Raw genomic sequence first — 19753 nt, 5'->3', positions numbered from 1 at the left:
GGTTGTTCACCAGAGCACCAGAGGGCGAGACGAGAAACCACGGTTGGAAACCGATCAAAGAGAGAAGCAACCTGGAATTGAGGAGAAACGTCCGGACACTGAGGACAATCAACCAGTGGAACAGCTTTGCCTCCAGACATCGTGGGCGCTTCATCACTGGAAGTTTTTAAGAAGAGGCCGGACAGCCACTTGTCTGAGACGGTATAGGTTGAACTTCTGCTTAAGCAGGGGGCTGGACTAGAAGACCTCCAAGGCCCCTCCCAGCTCTATTCTACTAAATCAATACAAATAAAAAAAATAACATTATTTTCATTCTGCAGTGTGGCTTAGCCTTTCCAGGCCTGTTTACCCCTCTCAGCTTCTTGCATTGTCCCTGAGAACAAGCGCCAGAGCCAGGCTGCTCCCCCAAACTCCCTTCTATCCCGGAGATTGGGAGATGGGCAACCCAGACAGGGTGAGACTCTGCAAAAACCCCCACCGCCACGCTCACGGCCTTAAGAGACCCCCACCCAATTTAAATTCCCAGGACGGAGGGTCCTCGTGTAACCCCAGCACCAGCGGCTGTTACAGATAACCATAAGACGCGAAGGTTTCTGAATTAAAAACTCTTCAGACGCAAATTAAACACGAACCATCCACTGAGGGAGGGAGGATCAATAAAGTCTTCCAGCAGGTAACGAAAAATGGCAACTGGAGGACAAGAAGCAACGGGTGGAAACTAGTCAAGGAGAGAAGCAACCTAGAACTAAGGAGAAACTTCCTGACAGTTAGAACATTTAACCAGTGGAACAACCTGCCTCCAGAAGTGGTGAATGCTCCAACACTGGAAGTTTTTAAGAAGAGACTGACTGAAATGGTACGGGGTTTCCTGCCTGAGCAGGGGGTTGGACTAGATGACCTCCAAGGTCCCTTCCAACCTCTTATAATAAGTTGGAAGGGACCTTGGAGGTCATCTAGTCCAACCCCCTGCTAAGGCTGGAAACCCTATACCATTTCAGACAAATGGCTGTCCAATCTCTTCTTAAAAACCTCCAGTGTTGGAGCATTCACCACCTCTGGAGGCAGGTTGTTCCACTGGTTAATTGTTCTAACTGTCAGGAAGTTTCTCCTTAGTTCTAGGTTGCTTCTCTCCTTGACTAGTTTCCATCCGTTGCTTCTTGTCCTGCTTTCAGGTGCTTTGGAGAATAGCTTGACTCCCTCTTCTTTGGGGCAGCCCCTGAGATACTGGAACACTGCTATCATGTCCCCCCTCGTCCTTCTATTCGTTAAACTAGACATACCCAATTCCAGCAACCGTTCCCTATATGTTTTAGCCTCCAGTCCCCTAATCATCTTTGTTGCTCTTCTCTGTATTCTTTCTAGAGCAGGGGTTAGGCAACCTCAGCTCTTTTATGACTCATGGACTTCAACTCCCAGAATTCCTGAGTCAGCTCCCAGAATTCCTGAGTCAGCATAGCTGACTCAGGAATTCTGGGAGTTGAAGTCCATGAGTCATAAAAGAGCAGAGGTTGCCTACCCCTGTTCTAGAGTCTCAACATCCTTTTACATCGTGGAGACCAAAACTGGATGCAGTATTACAGGTGTGGCCTTACCAAAGCATTGTAAATTGGTATTATTATTATTATTATTATTATTATTATTATTATTATTATTATTATTATTATTATTGCTGTTGTTGTTGTTGTTATTGTTATTATTAGTTATTGTTATTATTGTTGTTATTGTTGTTAAAATCCATTGCTGTTGACTGGCACTCTGAACGGAGAGCCTAAAGAGGAAAACCTAATAAAAAGGAAGATCGCTCCGTTCAACCGGAGCAGGAGGGGCTTCCGGCCAGCAAAGAAACACTCTTCGCATGGGCAGAGGAACCCACGACGCGGACGCCCCCCCCCCCGCAGGAGCAGAGGAGGCTTCGGAGCACGTGGTCCCGGCTGGGAAGGCAGACTATAGAGAGGGCGGGGAGAGTGGAGGAGAAAGGAGAGAAAGGGGCGGGGCGGGAGCGGATCGGAAGCCCGGGCATGCGCAGAGAAACCACGGAGGCCGATGCCCAGCCGAGAAACCGGGCGCCCAGGCTGGGAAAGGCAGATTGGAGGGCGGGGGGAGTGGAGGGGAAAGGAGAGGAAGGGGCGGGGCGGGAGCAGATCGGAAGCCCGGGCAGAGCAAGGCACTCTCCGCATGCGCAGAGGAACCACGGAGGCCGATGCCCAGCCAAGAAACGGGACGCCCAGACTGGTAAGGCAGATTGGACGGCGGGGAGAGTGGAGGGGAAACGAGAGGAAGGGGCGGGGCGAGAGCAGATCGGAAGTCCGGGCATGCGCAGTGGAACCACGGAGGCCGATGCCCAGCCGAGAAACCGGGCGCCCAGGCTGGGAAAGGCAGATAGGAGGGCGGGGGAAGGGGAAAGGAAAGGAAGGGGCGGGGCGAGAGCAGATCGGAAGTCCGGGCATGCGCAGTGGAACCACGGAGGCCGATGCCCAGCCGAGAAACCGGGCGCCCAGGCTGGGAAAGGCAGATTGGGCGCGGCAGGCGGGAGGGAGGAGCGGAGGCTACCGAGGGGCGGGGCCTGCAGTCTTGGCCCGCCGCCAAGCCCCGGATGCTGCCCGGCAACGGCTTCCACTCCGTCCAGCGGAGCCGCCTCTGCCGGAGCTGCGAGGCTGCGGTCGGTGCCCGGCAGGCGGAGGGAGGCAGCTGCACCCGCGCCCCACGCCGCCCGCTTGGCCTTAGGAAAGACGGGAGTGAGCAGGAGGGCTGAAGAACCGGAGCACCCATGAGCCACGCCAGATCCGCTTGGCAGCAGCAACAGCAGCACCATCACCAACCTCCGCAGCCTGAGCAAACCGTGATCGCCGCCTGCTCCAGAGTCCCGAGGTGGGCTGCGGAAGAGAGGGGAAACCCGGCCGGATGTCCACTGCCCTTCCGCTCTTTCAGTCACTTGGACAAAGAACGCAATAGGTTTTGTCCAGCGCAGGGCTGGGGAGCCTTGCCTCTTTTTAAGGACATAATAATAATAATAATAATAATAATAATAATAATAATAATAATAATAATAATAATAATAATAATAATAATAATAATACCGGTAATAATAATAATAATAATACCGGTAATAATAATAATAGTAATAATAGTAATAGTAAGTTGGAAGGGACCTTGGAGGTCATCTAGTCCAACCCCCTGCTCAGGCAGGAAACCCTATACCATTTCAGACAAATGGCTGTCCAGTCTCTTCTTAAAAACCTCCAGTGTTGGAGCATTCACCACTTCTGGAGGCAGGTTGTTTCACTGGTTAATTGTTCTAACTGTCAGGAAGTTTCTCCTCAGTTCTAGGTTGCTTCTCTCCTTGACTAGTTTCCATCCGTGGCTTCTTGTCCTGCTTTCAAGTGCTTTGGAGAATAGCTTGACTCCCTCTTCTTTGGGGCAGCCCCTGAGATATTGGAACACTGCTATCATGTCACCCCTCATCACTCTCTTCTTTAAACTACACATACCCAATTCCAGCAACCGTTCCCTATATGTTTTAGCCTCCAGTCTAATGCAGCCCCCTAATCATCTTTGTTGCTCTTCTCTGTACTCTTTCTAGAGTCTCGACATCTATTTTACATCGTGGTGACCAAAACTGGATGCAGTATTCCAGGTGTGGCCTTACCAAAGCATTGTAAAGTGGTATTAGTACTTCACTTGATCTTGATTCTATCCCTCTGTTAATGCAGCCTAGCACTGTGTTGGCTTTTTTGGCAGCTGCAGCACACTGCTGGCTCATATTGAAGTGATTGTCTACTAGGACTCCAAGATCCCTCTCACAGTTACTACTATTGAGCAAGCTACCACCTATACTATACCTGTGCATTTGATTTTTCCTGCCTAAATGTAGAACCTTACTTTTTTCACCATTGAATTTCATTTTGTTAGATAGTGCCCAGTGTTTGAGTCTGTCCAGATCCTCCTGTATTTTAAGCCTATCTTCTGGAGTATTGGCTATTCCTGCCAGCTTGGTGTCGTCTGCAAATTTGATGAGTTCCCCATCTATCCCCTCATCCAAATCGTTAATGAAGATATTGAAGAGCACTGGGCCCAGAACAGAGCCCTGGGGCACCCCACTACACACTTCCTTCCATGTAGATGCAGTTCCATTGAGGACCACACGCTGAGTACGGCCTGTCAGCCAGCTACGAATCCATCTGGTGGTGATGCTATCTAACCCACATTTTTCTATCTTATCAAGTAGTAGGTTGTGATCTACTTTATCAAATGCCTTACTGAAGTCCAAGTAAATTATATCTACAGCATTCCTCTGGTCCACTAATTTTGTCACTTGGTCAAAGAACGTAATAAGATTTGTCTAGCATGATCTGTTTTTGACAAACCCATGTTGACTTTTAGTGATGACTTTGTTTGCATCAAGGTGTTCGCTGATTTGTTGTTTGATTATCTTTTCCAGAATCTTCCCAGGTATTGAGGTCAGGCTGAAATGCCTGTAGTTTCCTGGATCTATTTTTTCCCTTTTTTGAAGATGGGAACTACATCAGCTCTCTTCCAGTCCTCTGGTAGTTCCCCAGTGCTCCAAGATCTATGAAAAATATAGTTCAGGGGTTCTGAGATCACGTCTGCCAGTTCCTTGAGAACTTTGGGATGTAATCCATCTGGTCCTGGTGATTTGAACTCGTCTAGGCTGAACAGGTGCTCACTTACCATTTTCTTGCCTATCTTAACTTGCATTTCTATTCTGTTTTTTATAGCACTGGTTTTGGTAGGTTGGACTGTTTTTTCCCTTTGTGTAAACACAGATGCAAAAAACGAGTTAAATAGTTCTGCTTTCTCCCTATTGCTTGTCACCTTCTTGCCACTTTCCCCCACTAATGGACCAATCATTTCCTTAACTTTTTTCTTGTTTTTTATATGTTGAAAGAAGCATTTTTGGTTATTTTTGACTTTGGTCGCAAGCCTTAGTTCATTTTGAGCCGGAATGCCTCAACTGGCCATGCTTGACTGAGGAATTCTGGGTGTTGAAGTCCACAAGTCACGAAAGAGCCAAGGGTTGCCTACCCCGGGCGTGATCTGTTTTTGACAAACCCAGGTTGGCTTCTAGAAAGAGCTTTGCTGCTTTCCAAGTGTTCACAGATTCCTTGCTTCGTTATCTTTCCCAGGATCTTCCCAGGTATTGATGTCAGGCTGACTGGTCTATAATTTCCTGGATCCCTGATTTTTTTTCTTTCTTTCTGTAGTGTTTTATAAAATGTATAGGGAAAAGCAAGAAAAGAGAATAAGAAATTGTTTACGCTAACCTGAGCTCTCTTCCCTCCTCTCTTCCTTATGCGATGCCTTAATTTTGGGGATTCCCTATAGCAGGGGTTGGCAACCTGAAACAGCAAAAGAGCCACTCGGAACCGGTTCCGTCACACACACAAAAAAGTGGGAGCCGCAAAATGTGCGCACGCGTGCGTGCACGCACGTGCATGCGCAGAACAAGGCAAAACGTGCACTTGCCCTGCCCCCATCCACCTCTAGTATGGATGGCTCTGCCAAAAGAAAAGCAGCAGAAGAGCCTCCACTGCCCCATTGAGAGAATGGAGCGGCAGAGGCTTGCAAAACGGCGGATCGAGCCTCTGCCGGCAGCGGAGGCTTGCAGAACGGCGGATCAAGCCACTGCCGGCGGCGGAGGCTAGCAAAATGGCAGATCAAGCCTGTGCCGGCGGCGGAGGCTTGCAGAACGGCGGATCCAGCCTATGCCGATGGCAGAGGCTGGATCCGCGCTCTGCAAGCCTCCGCTGCCGGCAGAGGCTCGATTCACGATTCTGCAAGCGTGTCCGGGTGGCACTGCTTCTGCACCAGCGGGATCCAGGCGCCCACCTTCTCCAACACCTCCTGCACCGTCTCATGGCCCAGCAGGTTGGGCAGCCACATATTGCAGTACTCAATCCTGCGGCACAGCAGCAGCGAGGCGGGGATGGGCTTACAGTTGGACCGCTTGTAGGAAAACTTGGGCTCTCCAAAGAGGAAGAGCCCACCGGCTGGGCTGAAGCAAGCCGCGGAGATGCAAAGCAGGTGCGGGAGAAGCTCGCTGGGGCGCATCTTGCTGAGGGGCGGCGGAGGGGAAGCGCGCGTGTGCGCTCTGAGCGGGCCCCGGTCGGGAACCCCCGAAGCTGCCAGGAAAGGAGGAGGGAGTGACGGGCGGCACAGAGCTTTCCCCTCCCGCCAGCCATGTGCGGCTTCCCCGAAGCGCTCCTGCTACCTTGACGGAGGCGCAGCCCGCCACTCTCCTCTCTGCAAGCCTCCGCTGGCGGCAGAGGCTCGATCCACCATTCTGCAAGCCGCCGGCAGAGGCTGTATCCGCCGTTCTGCAAGCCTCCACCGCCCCATTCTCTCAATGAGAGACGGCAGCAAGGTTTTCGCAGCAGGGGAGCCCGAGGAAGGCGCAGCAGGTCGGTAAAGGGCTGCTGCCGACTCACCCGAGTCCCTCCCCACCCCAGTCTTTTGCAGCAGAAAGAGGAAGGCACAGCATACAGAAAAACGGCCCACTCACCTTTCCAGCAGTCCTCCAGTGTCTTCCTCCGCTGCCGCCATGTGGAGTCCAAAGAAGAAAGGAGGTTTGTGGGCAGTCCCACAAACCAAAGAAGTTCAACCAATCAATTCAAACTTTGCGAGTTTTTTTTTTCGTGAGAAGTTTGAATTGATTGGTTGAACTTTTTTTAGTCCCACTTTTTTTGGGGGAGGGGGACTGCACATGCCGGAGGACTGAGACGGCTGAAAGATCCGCATGCGGCTCCGGAGCCGTGGGTTGCCGACCTGTGCCCTATAGGTACTCCTCGCATTATGACCACAATTCAGACCGGAATCTCAGTCTTTGAGAGAAGCGGCCATTAAGTCAGATGTCATATGACTGCTTTGCTCAAAGACTGCAATCCTGTACTTGTGGTGGTTAAGCTACTTCACAAGCAGTCAGAGTCCCAGTTAAGGAATGTGGGTTTGCTTGAAGTGGGCAGGGGAGGCCCTGTAAGTCCTGGCACAGGAAATGTGGAAGTTGACGGGCCCTGAAGAAGCTTATGGATGCTTTGGGACACGTTTCTTAGCAACAGTATGGAACACGCAGCTTGGAGAATGGCGCAAGGCTGCAAAGGCCTCCGGTCTGGGGATTAAGGCCTCATTTCTCAGTGGCAGCAGAGACAATGGGCTGAAGTGCAGTCCTGGGGTCAGTGGCAGATGGCTGAAACGGCTGAGGGCCCCAGGCCTCCACTTAAGACGCAGTCCCAGCATGGTTGTCAATCAGGGCTGCTTTGCATTGCCCGGCTGGTGCAGCTCAGGCTTCCAGGAGTGGCAGCAGCTTTGCATCCCACTTCATCACGCCTGAACTCATAGGGGGGCTGTTCCTGGTCTCTAGGACCTCCCCCAGCCCCGAGATGCCCCCACGATCATTGCCTGCCCCCCCATTAAGAACCCTCAAGATCACTTCATGATTGCAACCAGGAATGTGGGATTGTGCTTGTGGAGGGAAATGCTCATGTGACCCCTCACTTGACCGCTGTTTCAATGAACGACCAAAATTCCAGTCCCGACTGTGGTTCTAAGTTGAGGACATCTCTCCTACAGATGTAGGGCCTCTATCACTGTCTTGGTGTACCGAGGACCCTACCCTGGGCAGAGGGTGAGACTGGAAGACCTTCAAGGTCCCTTCCAAGGCTAAGATTTTGTGATTCTCTACATGTCTCAAAAGGAAATATTCTCAGTTTGTTTTTCATTTTAACAGCAGATAAAAGATTGTTACCAAAGATTTACCTGCAAGTCAACTATCAACAGATAACAGAAAATCAGCACAAGGCAGCAGCCGCCAGAAAGAATGACGGGCGGGAAACTCTTGGATGCCCCGTCAGACACAAGCAGCACTCGAGAAAACCACAAAAAAACCCATCAATGCTCAGAGTGTGAGAAATCCTTTGCTCGCAGAACCCTCCTTTTGACCCACAGGAAGCTCCATGTGGGAAGTGGATCCAGTGAAGCTTTGAAGGGTGAGAAATCCTTCTCTGGAAAACACACAAAAGATCTCAGACGCCCCACCAGACTAAAACCTTATAAATGTGAGGAATGTGACTTATGCTTTGATAAAAAGTCAAACCTTCTGACACATCAGAAAATCCACACCGGAGAGAAACCTTATCAATGTCCGGAATGTGGGAAATTTTTCCGTCAAAAAGGCCATCTGGGAAACCATGAGAAAATTCACACAGGGGAGAAACCTTATAAGTGTTGGGAATGTGGGAGGAGCTTTTCTCGGAGTTCATATCTTTGGGTCCATGAGAAGATTCATGCAGGAATAAAATCTTACAAATGCTTTGAGTGTGGAAAATGTTTCACCCAGAGTTCAGCCCTTCGGACTCATGAGAAAATACACAGAGGGGAAAAAAGTGAAAAGTGCCTAGAATGCGGGAAATGTTTTTCCAGAAAAGGATATCTGGTAATACATCAGAGAATTCACACTGGAGAAAAACCCTATGAATGCCCAGAATGTGAGAGACGATTTGCAAATTCTTCTGAACTTCGGACACACCAGAGGAGGCACAGAGGGGAGAAACCCTATCAATGTAGGGAGTGTGGCAGAAATTTTTTTACACAAAGTGCATGTCGGAGTCATGAGAGAATCCACACAGGGGAAAAACCATACAAATGTGGGGAGTGTGGGAAATGCCTCACTCAAAAAGCAAGCCTTTTACAGCATCAGAGGCTGCACACAGGAGAGAAGCCGTACAGATGCGTAGAATGTGGAAAATGTTTTGCTCAAAAGGGAAACCTTTGGTCACATCATAAAACCCACACAGGGGTGAAGCCATACCAATGCATTGAATGTGAAAGATTTTTTTCGACCACACCAGCCCTTAGAAATCATGTGAAAATTCACACGGGGGAAAAAAACTACAAATGTTTCGACTGTGGGAGAGCATTTGCTCGGTCATGTCACCTTATATGTCACAGCCAAATCCACACAGGAGTGAAGCCGCATAAATGCTCAGAGTGTGATGAATGTTTTTCTCGAAAAAGTACTCTTTTGAACCATCAGCGAATCCACACTGGAGGAAAACCACACAAATGTCTGCAGTGTGGGAAATACTTTGCCAAACCTTCAGCACTTCGCAGGCACACCCGAAATCACGGAAGAGAGTGGCCTTACAAGTGTGTAGTGTGTGAGAAAACTTTTCATTGCAAATCAAAGCTAAAAATGCACCAGAAAGCCCATAGTACAGGTATGTGAACAATGTGGAATCAATTTTTTTCCAAACTTCACACCTTACTGCTCACCTGGAACTTCACCCAGTGACAGAAGGGAAATCCTAGAAATGTTACTTTTTCTAGTCAATTAACTTTCAGTACCATCTTAGAATACACAATTGAGCCAAAGTGTATAAATCTTGGGAGTGTGAGAATATTTTGCTTGCTAAACTGCATTAGTAACTTGCCAGAGTGATTGGCCATAAATTGTGGCCATAAATTGTGAAGAGTCGTAACTCAAGGCATCCAGGTATTTCTGTTTTTTATTAGACCCCTGTTGATCAATAAGGAGAACAGAAGATTTAGAGAGACGAAAACGGGGTGAGGGATGGAACGAAGACGCATCTGGTTTTTTATTTAGTGATAAAGTGTTGGTGTTGAATATGCTGGCTGAGGATGAAGAGAGAAAATTTCTTTTACTATCTTTTTTGGAGGCTTTTCTTTTTTCCCCTTTTTTATATATTCACACGCGTATTTATATTAAAATTCTTTGTTTGATCTGTGATTATAATCCTTAATAAAAGTATTGTTCAAAATTATCAACAGGACTTTTTTCAGGGCATGTACTGAGGGTGGGGATCAAAAAAATCAAGATGGACGTCAAGTTGTGCCATACCGTACAAAGTCTTGCTGCTTTTTAGCTGTGTATGTGATGTCCTTTAAAACAGCCACCATCTTGGTTCTTGTGACTTCCTCCTCCCTCACTGACACACTCGTGATTAATTGAGCCATATCTTACTTAGGGCAGGGCTTTTCAACCAGTGGTACGGGCACCACCTGTGGTACATTGGCACCTGGCAGGTGGTACGCGACCATCTTAGAAAAGTGGTGGGGGGGGAGGGGAATGAGCTGAACCGGTGGCAGCACCGCACAAGCCTGAGCGAGAGACGGCTGGAGCTGCAGGGCTGTCAGGGCTCAGCGGAAGTGCCAGGATCAGCGCCAGGCTCCAGCTGGAATGTTGCAGCATCTCCAGGGTCTTGTGATTTACATTCAGATGCTTGGCAACTGATTCATATTTATGACGGTCACAGTGTCCTAGGGTCATGTGAAGTGACCAAAACCTGCTGCAAGCACCCAGCAGATGGGGGGGGGGGATAAAAACCAAACACCCCCCACCCCCCCCCACTGCCAATCCTCAACAGAAATGTTCCCAACAACAGAATGAACGTTCAGGACATTGAAATAGAAACAGGCATTTGGGCAGATCATAATCCGTTGAAAACGACCTGGAAAGGATTACAAAAAGGGCCAAGGTGGACTTTAAATCGTTCCATATTAAAGGAAAAAGAATTTATAGAGTTAACAAAAAAAGAAATGGAATTCTTCTTCAAAGAAAATAGAAAAGAAGATACTACTGTACAAAATCCATGGGATACAGCTAAAGCGTATTTCAGAGGTATAGCGATAACATATATGGCAAGAAAAAATAAACAGAATAAACAAAAAAGCCGAATTTCAGAGGTAATAGAGGTACAAATACTGAAAAAGGTAAAATATTTGGGTATATATTGATCAGCTAAGTGCTCAACAATAAAAGAAGATAATTACATAAGGTTATTGAAACAAATGAAGCTAGACTTGGAAAAGTGGAAGAATTTAAAACTGTCATTATTAGGAGGAATTGCTACAGTTAAAATGAATATATTGCCTAAGATTTTATTTTTGTTTCAAACAATTCCGATAAAACTTGGGAAAAATGTTTTTCAAGAGTTGAATTCATTAATTTTGAGGTTTCTATGGCAAGGAAAGAAAGCTAGAATAAAGATGAAAACCTTGCAAGATACTAAGGAAAATGGAGGCTTTGGCCTACCTGAGTGGGCTTTGTATTATCAAGCATCTGTATTAACATGGGTGAAAGAATGGATAATGCTTAGGAAGAAAAGGTTGTTATACTTGGAGGGACATGATGTACAATTGGGGTGGCATGCTTTTTTGTGGTATGGTAAAAACAAAATTCATAAGTATTTCTGTATTAGAAATGCTTTGATAATAGTATGGGGAAAAATTAAAACGAAAATATATGTAAAAATTCCAGGGTGGTTATCAACAATTGAAGCTTTTTCACACACAAATCTGTTAGATTTTGAAAAAATAGAGATATTTTAAATACTGATGGGACATTAAAATCGAAACAGGAGCTGGAAAATCACGGTATCAACATGTCATGGTGGATACGCTTACAAATACAAAATAGATGTGAAAAAGATATGAAACTGTATGGATTCTATAAAGAACAAACTGTATTTGATATTTACTTCTGATGAGAAATTAATTAAGAAAATGTATAATTTTTGTTAATCTTAGAGGTGGAAAGTGAAAAACTTTGGTTATAATATAGAATTAGAAAAATGGCAAGAATTATGGGAGAGAAATTATAAATTGACAATGTCAATTTATAGAAAATGTCAAATTATAGAAAATCTCTATAAAATGTTTTATAAATGGCACTTGCCTCCAGCAAGATTAGCAAAAATGTTTAAAAATGTATCAAGTAAATGTTGGAAATGTAAACATAATTTAGGTACATATTATCCTACCTGGTGGACATGTGACAGAGTAAAGGCATATTGGAAAAAATACATGCTTGGCTATTCGGCGAACATGTAATATTTAATCCTGAATTTTTTGTTATTAGGTATAGTACCAGAAAAGATTAATAACCAAAATCTATATTTGGTTTTACTCTTATAATCGCAGCAAGAATAAATTATGCTTAATGCTGGAAGAATGAAGGAATACCTTCAGAAGAAGAAGTAATAAAAAAGATACTGGAATGTGAGGAGATGGACAGATTAACTATGAGGCTAAAAGATAAAGAAGGAACAGAATACTACCAAAGCTGGAATTTATTCTACAAACGGCTAGAAGAGAGAACCAAAGGGCAGGACTTGATTATGTATTAGCGTGATATGAACCCAGATCACGCACTGTTTGAAAAACTAACATATGCATGTAGAGGGGGGAAAAAACAATAAAAATCTTATATATATAAAAAAATGTTCACAATGAAAACCTCGGATAGGAGGAAGAGCGCCGCTGGGCAGGCAGGCAGGCGTCTTGCTCGGCTGTGGCTTGAGTAGCACTTTTTCAGTGCCACTGTAACTGAACAGTCACTAAGTGAACAGTTGTAAGTCGAGGACTACCTGTACGTTGCAAAGGGGCGGGGCTGCAAGTCAGGAGACAGGAGAGACCAGAATCCCCACCCTCACCCTCCCACTGGCTGGATCTCCCTGTCCCGCTTCGCCCAGCGAGGATCGCTGCTGGATCCCTCGGGAGAGCTTTCAGGAGAAAGGTAGCTGCGGATCCTGCTCTTCGGCTTGACAGGTTTTCCTGGAGATTCGGCTCAGACGCCGTAGCAGCCTTCCAGTATTTGAGGGGCTGCCACAAGGCAAAGGGGGGGGCAGCTTGTTCACCAGAGCACCAGAGGGCGGGGGCGAGAAACCACGGTTGGAAACTGATAAGAAGAAGAAGAAGAAGAAGAAGAAGAAGAAGAAGAAGAAGAAGAAGAAGAAGAAGAAGAAGAAGAAGAAGAAGAAGAAGAAGAAGAAGAAGAAGAAGAAGAAGAAGAAGAAGAAGTTGGAAGGTCATCTAGTCATCTAGTCCAACCCCCTGCTCAGGCAGGAAACCTTATACCATTTCAGACAAATGGCTGTCCAGTCTCTTCTTAAAAACCTCCAGTGTTGGAGCATTCACCACTTCTGGAGGCAGGTTGTTCCACTGGTTAGTTGTTCCAACTGTCAGGAAGTTTCTCCTTAGTTCTAGGTTGCTTCTCTCCTTGACTAGTTTCCATCCGTTGCTTCTTGTCCTGCTCTCAGGTGCTTTGGAGAACAGCTTGACTCCCTCTTCTTTGGGGCAGCCCCTGAGATACTGGAACACTGCTATCATGTCACCCCTCACTCTTCTCTTCGTTAAACTACACATACCCAATTCCAGCAACCGTTCCCTATATGTTTTAGCCTCCAGTCCCCCAATCATCTTTGTTGATCAAAGAGAGAAGCAAGGTGGAATTGAGGAGAAACGTCCCGACAAGTTAGGACAATCAACCAGTGGAACAGCAGAGACACACTCTTCGCATGGGCAGAGGAACCCACGACGCGGACGCCCCCGCCCCCCCGCAGGAGCAGAGGAGGCTTCGGAGCACGTGGTCCCGGCTGGGAAGGCAGACTATAGAGAGGGCGGAGGGAGTGGAGGGGAAAGGAGAGGAAGGGGCGGGGCGGGAGGAGATCGGAAGCCCGGACAGAGGAAGGCACTCTCCGCATGCGCAGAGGAACCACGGAGGCCGATGCCCAGCCGAGAAACCGGGCGCCCAGGCTGGGAAAGGCAGATTGGAGGGCGGGGGGAAGTGGAGGGGAAAGGAAGGGGCGGGGCGGGAGCAGATCGGAAGCCCGGGCATGCGCAGAGGAACCACGGAGGCCGATGTCCAGCCGAGAAACCGGGCGCCCAGGCTGGGAAGGCAGACTATAGCGAGGGAGGGGGAAGTGGAGGGGAAAGGAGAGGAAGGGGCGGGGCGGCAGCAGATCGGAAGCCCGGGCATGCGCAGAGGAACCACGGAGGCCGATGCCCAGCCGAGAAACCGGGCGCCCAGACTGGGAAAGGCTGATAGGAGGGCGGGGGAAGGGGAAAGGAAAGGAAGGGGCGGGGCGAGAGCAGATCGGAAGTCCGGGCATGCGCAGTGGAACCACGGAGGCCGATGCCCAGCCGAGAAACCGGGCGCCCAGACTGGGAAAGGCTGATAGGAGGGCGGGGGAAGGGGAAAGGAAAGGAAGGGGCGGGGCGAGAGCAGATCGGAAGTCCGGGCATGCGCAGTGGAACCACGGAGGCCGATGCCCAGCCGAGAAACCGGGCGCCCAGGCTGGGAGGGAGGAGCGGAGGCTACCGAGGGGCGGGGCCTGCAGTCTTGGCCCGCCGCCAAGCCCCGGATGCTGCCCGGCAGCGGCTTCCACTCCGTCCAGCGGAGCCGCCTCTGCCGGAGCTGTGAGGCTGCGGTCGGTGCCCGGCAGGCGGAGGGAGGCAGCTGCACCCCGGCCCCACGCCGCCCGCTTGGCCTTAGGAAAGACGGGGGGGGGAGCAGGAGGGCTGAAGAACCGGAGCACCCATGAGCCACGCCAGATCCGCTTGGCGGCGGCAGCAGCACCACCAACCTGCTGCCTGCAATTAGTGCAGGTTCGAGTCCCACCATGCTCCAGGTTGACTCAGCCTTCCATCCTTCCGAGGTAGGTAAAATGAGGACCCAGATTGTTGGGGGCAATTAAGCTGACTTTGTAATAATGCCGCTGGGGGGGGGGGTTTGAAAGCCCTAACAAGCAGGCATATACGTAGAATTAAGGCTACTGCTAAGCTTGTAAGCCGCCCTGAGTCTTTGGAGAAGGGCGGGATATAAATGTAATAAAAATAAATAAATAAATAAATAAATTGAGCTGACTTTGTAATAATGCCACTTGGGGTGTGTGTGTGAAAGCCCTAATAAGCAGGCATATACATAGAATGAAGGCTACTGCTAAGCTTGTAAGCCGCCCTGAGTCTTCGGAGAAGAGCGGGATATAAATGTAATATAAATAAATAAATAAATAAATAAATAAATTGAGCTGACTTTGTAATAATGCCGCTTGGGGGGGTGCGTGTGTGCGAAAGCCCTAATAAGCAGGCATATACGTAGAATGAAGGCTACTGCTAAGCTTGTAAGCCGCCCTGAGTCTTCGGAGAAGGGCGGGATATAAATGGAATTAAAATAAAAATAAAATAAAAAATAAACCTCCGCCCCGCCGCAGCCTGAGCAAACCGTGATCGCCGCCTACTCCAGAGTCCCGAGGTGGGCTGCGGAAGAGAAGGGGAAACCCGGCCGGATGTCCACCGCCCTTCCGCTCTTTCAGTCACTTGGACAAAGGACGCAATAGGTTTTGTCCAGCGCAGGGCTGGGGAACCCCTGCCTCTTTTTAAAGGACTTGTGGACTTCAGTACCCAGAATGCCTCAACCGGCCGTCCTTGACTGAGGAATTCTGGGTGTTGAAGTCCACAAGTCACGAAAGAGCCAAGGGTTGCCTACCCCGGGCGTGATCTGTTTTTGACAAACCCACGTTGGCTTCTAGTAAGAGCAGTGCTTTTTTTGTAAAAGAAAAAGGTGCCGGAACTGACACATGTCATACAACCCACCTTGCCTACCCTACAAGGTTCCATCCAAAAAAGGTGCCGGAACTCCGTTCTGAGCATTCTATGAGAAAAAAAGCCCTGGGTAAGAGCGTTGCTGTGTTCCAAGTATTCACAGATTCCTTGCTTCTTTCTTTCTTTCTTTCTTTCTTTCTTTCTTTCTTTCTTTCTTTCTTTCTTTCTTTCTTTCTTTTCTTTCTTTCTTTCTTCTTTCTTTCTTTCTTTCTTTCTTTCTTTCTTTCTTTCTTTCTTTCTTTCTTTCTTTCTTTCTTTCTTTCTTTCTTTCTTTCTTATCTTTCCCAGGATCTTCCCAGGTATTCATGTCAGGCTGACTGGTCTATAAATTCCTGGATCCCTGATTTTTTTTTTCTTTTTTTCTGTAGTATTTTATAAAATGTATAGGGAAAAGCAAGAAAAGAGAATAAGAAATTGTTTACGCTAACCTGAACTCTCTTCCCTCCTCTCTTCCTTATGCGATGCCTTAATTTTTTATTTATTTCTTTATTTATTTTTGGGACTTATATGCCGCCCTATCTCCTGAAGGACTCAGGGCGGCTGACAACAATAAAAAAATACAACAATACAAAAGTTAAAAAAGAATTAAACTAACAGCCCCAATAAAAATTAAAAATTAGAATTAAAAAAATAACAACATTTTAAAAATCCCTGTATTCAATCCAGGTCAGCCTGATGGAAAAGGAATGTTTTAAGGCCGCGGCGAAAGGACTGGAGATCCGGGGCCATCCAGAGCTCAAGGGGAAGTTGGTTCCACAGGGCTGGCACTCCCACAGAGAAGGCCCTCCCCCTGGGGGTCGCCAGCCGACATTGTCTAGCCGACGGCACCCTGAGAAGGCCCTCCCTGTGTGAGCCCACTGGGCGATGGGAACTCATTCCCAGCAGCAGACAGTCCTGCAAGTATCCTGGGCCTAAGCCATGTAGGGCTTTAAAGGTAAGTACCAGCACCTTAAATTTTGGGGATTCCCTATAGGTACTTCTCGTATTATGACCACAATTCAGACCGGAATCTCAGTCTTTGAGAAAAGTGGCCATTAAGTCAGATGTCATATGATTGCTTTGCTCAAAGAGTGCAATCCTGTTCTTGTGGTGGTGAAGCTATTTCACAAGCAGTCAAAGTCCCAGTTAAGGAATCTGGATTTGCAACGCGACTTGGACAACGGCGCAAGGCTGCAAAGGCCTCCGGTCTGGGGATTAAGGCCTCATTTCTCAGTGGCAGCGGAGACAATGGGCTGAAGTGCAGTCCTGGGGTCAGTGGCAGATGGCTGAAACGGCTGAGGGCCCCAGGCCTCCACTTAACACGCAGTCCCAGCATGGTTGTCAATCAGGGCTCCTTTGCATTGCCCGGCTGGGGCGGCTCAGGCTTCCAGAAGTGGCAGCAGCTTTGCATCCCACTTCATCACCCCTGAACTCATGGTGGGGCTGTTCCTGGTCTCTAGGACCTCCCCCACCCCTGAGATTCCCCCACGACCATTGCCTGCCCTTCCATTAAGAACCCTCAAGATCACTTCATGATTGCAACCAGGAATGTGGGATTGTGCTTGTGGAGGGAAATGCTTATGTGACCCCTCACCTGACCGCTGTTTCAATGAATGACCAAAATTCCAGTCCCGACTGTGGTTCTAAGTTGAGGACATCTCTCCTACAGATGTAGGGCCTCCATGACTGTCTTGGGTATACCGAGGACCCTACCCTGGGCAGAGGGTGAGACTGGAAGACCTTCAAGGTCCATTCCAAGGCTGAGATTTTGTGATTCTCTACATGTCTCAAAAGGAAATATTCTCAGTTTGTTTTTCATTTTAACAGCAGATAAAAGATTACCAAAGATTTACCTGCAAGTCAACTATCAACAGATAACAGAAAATCAGCACAAGGCAGCAGCCGCCAGAAAGAATGACGGGTGGGAAACTCTTGGATGCCCCGTCAGACACAAGCAGCACTCGAGAAAACCACAAAAAAACCCATCAATGCTCAGAGTGTGAGAAATCCTTTGCTCGCAGATCCCTCCTTTTGACCCACAGGAAGCTCCATGTGGGAAGTGGATCCAGTGAAGCTTTGAAGGGTGAGAAATCCTTCTCTGGAAAACTCACGAAAGATCTCAGACACCCCACCAGACTAAAACCTTATAAATGTGAGGAATGTGACTTATGCTTTGGTAAAAAGTCACATCTTGTTACACATCAGAAAATCCACACCGGAGAGAAACCTTATCAATGTCTGGAATGTGGGAAATTTTTCCGTCAAAAAGGCCATCTGGGGAACCATGAGAAAATTCACACAGGGGAGAAACCTTATAAATGTTGGGAATGTGGGAGGAGCTTTTCTCGGAGTTCATATCTTTGGGTCCATGAGAAGATTCATGCAGGAATAAAATCTTACAAATGCTTTGAGTGTGGAAAATGTTTCACCCAGAGTTCAACCCTTCGGACTCATGAGAAAACACACAGAGGGGAGAAAAAGGAAAAGTGCCTAGAATGCGGGAAATGTTTTTCCAGAAAAGGAAATCTGGTAATACATCAGAGAATTCACACTGGAGAAAAACCCTATGAATGCCCAGAATGTGAGAGACGATTTGCAAATTCTTCTGAACTTCGGACACACCAGAGGAGGCACAGAGGGGAGAAACCCTATCAATGTGGGGAGTGTGGGAGAAATTTTTTTACACAAAGTGCATGTCGGAGTCATGAGAGAATCCACACAGGGGAAAAACCATACAAATGTGGGGAGTGTGGGAAATGCCTCACCCAAAAAGCAAGCCTTTTACAGCATCAGAGGCTGCACACAGGAGAGAAGCCGTACAGATGCGTAGAATGTGGAAAATGTTTTGCTCAAAAGGGAAACCTTTGGTCACATCATAAAACCCACACAGGGGTGAAGCCATATCAATGCATTGAATGTGAAAGATTTTTTTCTACCACATCAGCCCTTAGAAATCATGTGAAAATTCACACGGGGGAAAAAAACTACAAATGTTTCGACTGTGGGAGAGCATTTGCTCGGTCATGTCACCTTATATGTCACAGCCAAATCCACACAGGAGTGAAGCCGCATAAATGCTCAGAGTGTGATGAATGTTTTTCTCGAAAAAGTACTCTTTTGAACCATCAGCGAATCCACACTGGAGGAAAACCACACAAATGTCTGGAGTGTGGGAAATATTTTGCCAAACCTTCAGCACTTCGCAGGCACACCCGAAATCACAGAAGAGAGTGGCCTTACAAGTGTGTAAAGTGTGAGAAAACTTTTCATTGCAAATCAAAGCTAAAAATGCACCAGAAAGCCCATAGTAGAGGTATGTGAACAATGTGGAATACATTTTTTTTCAAACTTCACACCTTACTGCTCACCTGGAACTTCACAGAGTGACAGAAGGGAAATCCTAGAAATGTTACTTTTTCTAGTCAATTAACTTTCAGTACCATCTTAGAATACACAATTAAGCCAAAGTGTATAAATCTTGGGAGTGTGAGAATATTTTGCTTGCTAAACTGCATTAGTAACTTGTCAGAGTGTTTAAACAACTGGCCATAAATTGTGAAGAGTCATAACTCAAGGCATCCAGGTATTTCTGTTTTTTATTTGTTGTTGTTAGTTCCAACGTCGTGTCCAACCCAATGCGACCCTATGGACAATGTTCCTCCAGGCCTTCCTGTCTTCTACCATCTTCTGGAGTCCATTTAAGCTCACGCCTACTGCTTCAGTGACTCCATCCAGCCACCTCATTCTCTGTTGTCCCCTTCTTCTTTTGCCCTCAATCTTTCCCAGCATTAGGCTCTTCTCCAGTGAGTTTTTCCTTCTCATTAGGTGGCCAAAGTATTTGAGTTTTAGCTTCAGGATCTGGCCTTCTAAAGAGCAGTCAGGGTTGATTGCCTAAATCTTTTTTTGAGATGAAAGATGATTTGGAATTGAGAGACCTTTGGAGAGAACGAAATCTGGAAGAAAAAGATTTTACCTTTTTTTCTGATCGACATCAATCCTTTTCTAGGATTGATTTTGTATTAACTACGAATGATTTTTTTCTAGGGTTAAGAAGATCAAGATATGTCCAAGAACTTTATCAGATCATAGTCCAGTATGGTTGGAATTGGATAAGGAGAGGAAAGATAGAAGATCTTGGAAATTAAATGAGAATTTGTTTAGATATCAAGAGAATGTGGATGAATGTAAAAAACAGATGACAGAATTTTTTAATATAAATATGCATAAGGGTACTCCTATTGAAATGGTTTGGGATGCAAGTAAAGCCTATATGAGAGGAGTGTTAATATATTTGAATAATAAATATAGACGTAGATTGGAATACAAGCGTAAAGAGTTAGAGGAGGAAATCAAGAGGAAA

General features: G+C 47.1%; 1 long non-coding RNA gene across 1 annotated transcript; it reads left to right on the top strand.

Moving 5' to 3' along the window:
• Positions 1 to 4631: 4631 nt before the first annotated feature.
• LOC310636543 lies at positions 4632 to 9794 on the top strand. Its single transcript, XR_014491738.1, has 3 exons — positions 4632 to 5155; positions 6468 to 6584; positions 7742 to 9794. It is a non-coding gene; the product is annotated as an uncharacterized lncRNA (long non-coding RNA).
• The last annotated feature ends 9959 nt before the right edge of the window (positions 9795 to 19753 follow it).

Source organism: Vipera ursinii (genome assembly GCF_947247035.1).
Source record: "Vipera ursinii genome assembly, chromosome: 2".
Lineage (NCBI taxonomy): Eukaryota > Metazoa > Chordata > Lepidosauria > Squamata > Viperidae > Vipera > Vipera ursinii.
Note: the sequence above shows the minus strand (reverse complement) of the source record. Positions and strands in the feature narration are given on the sequence as shown.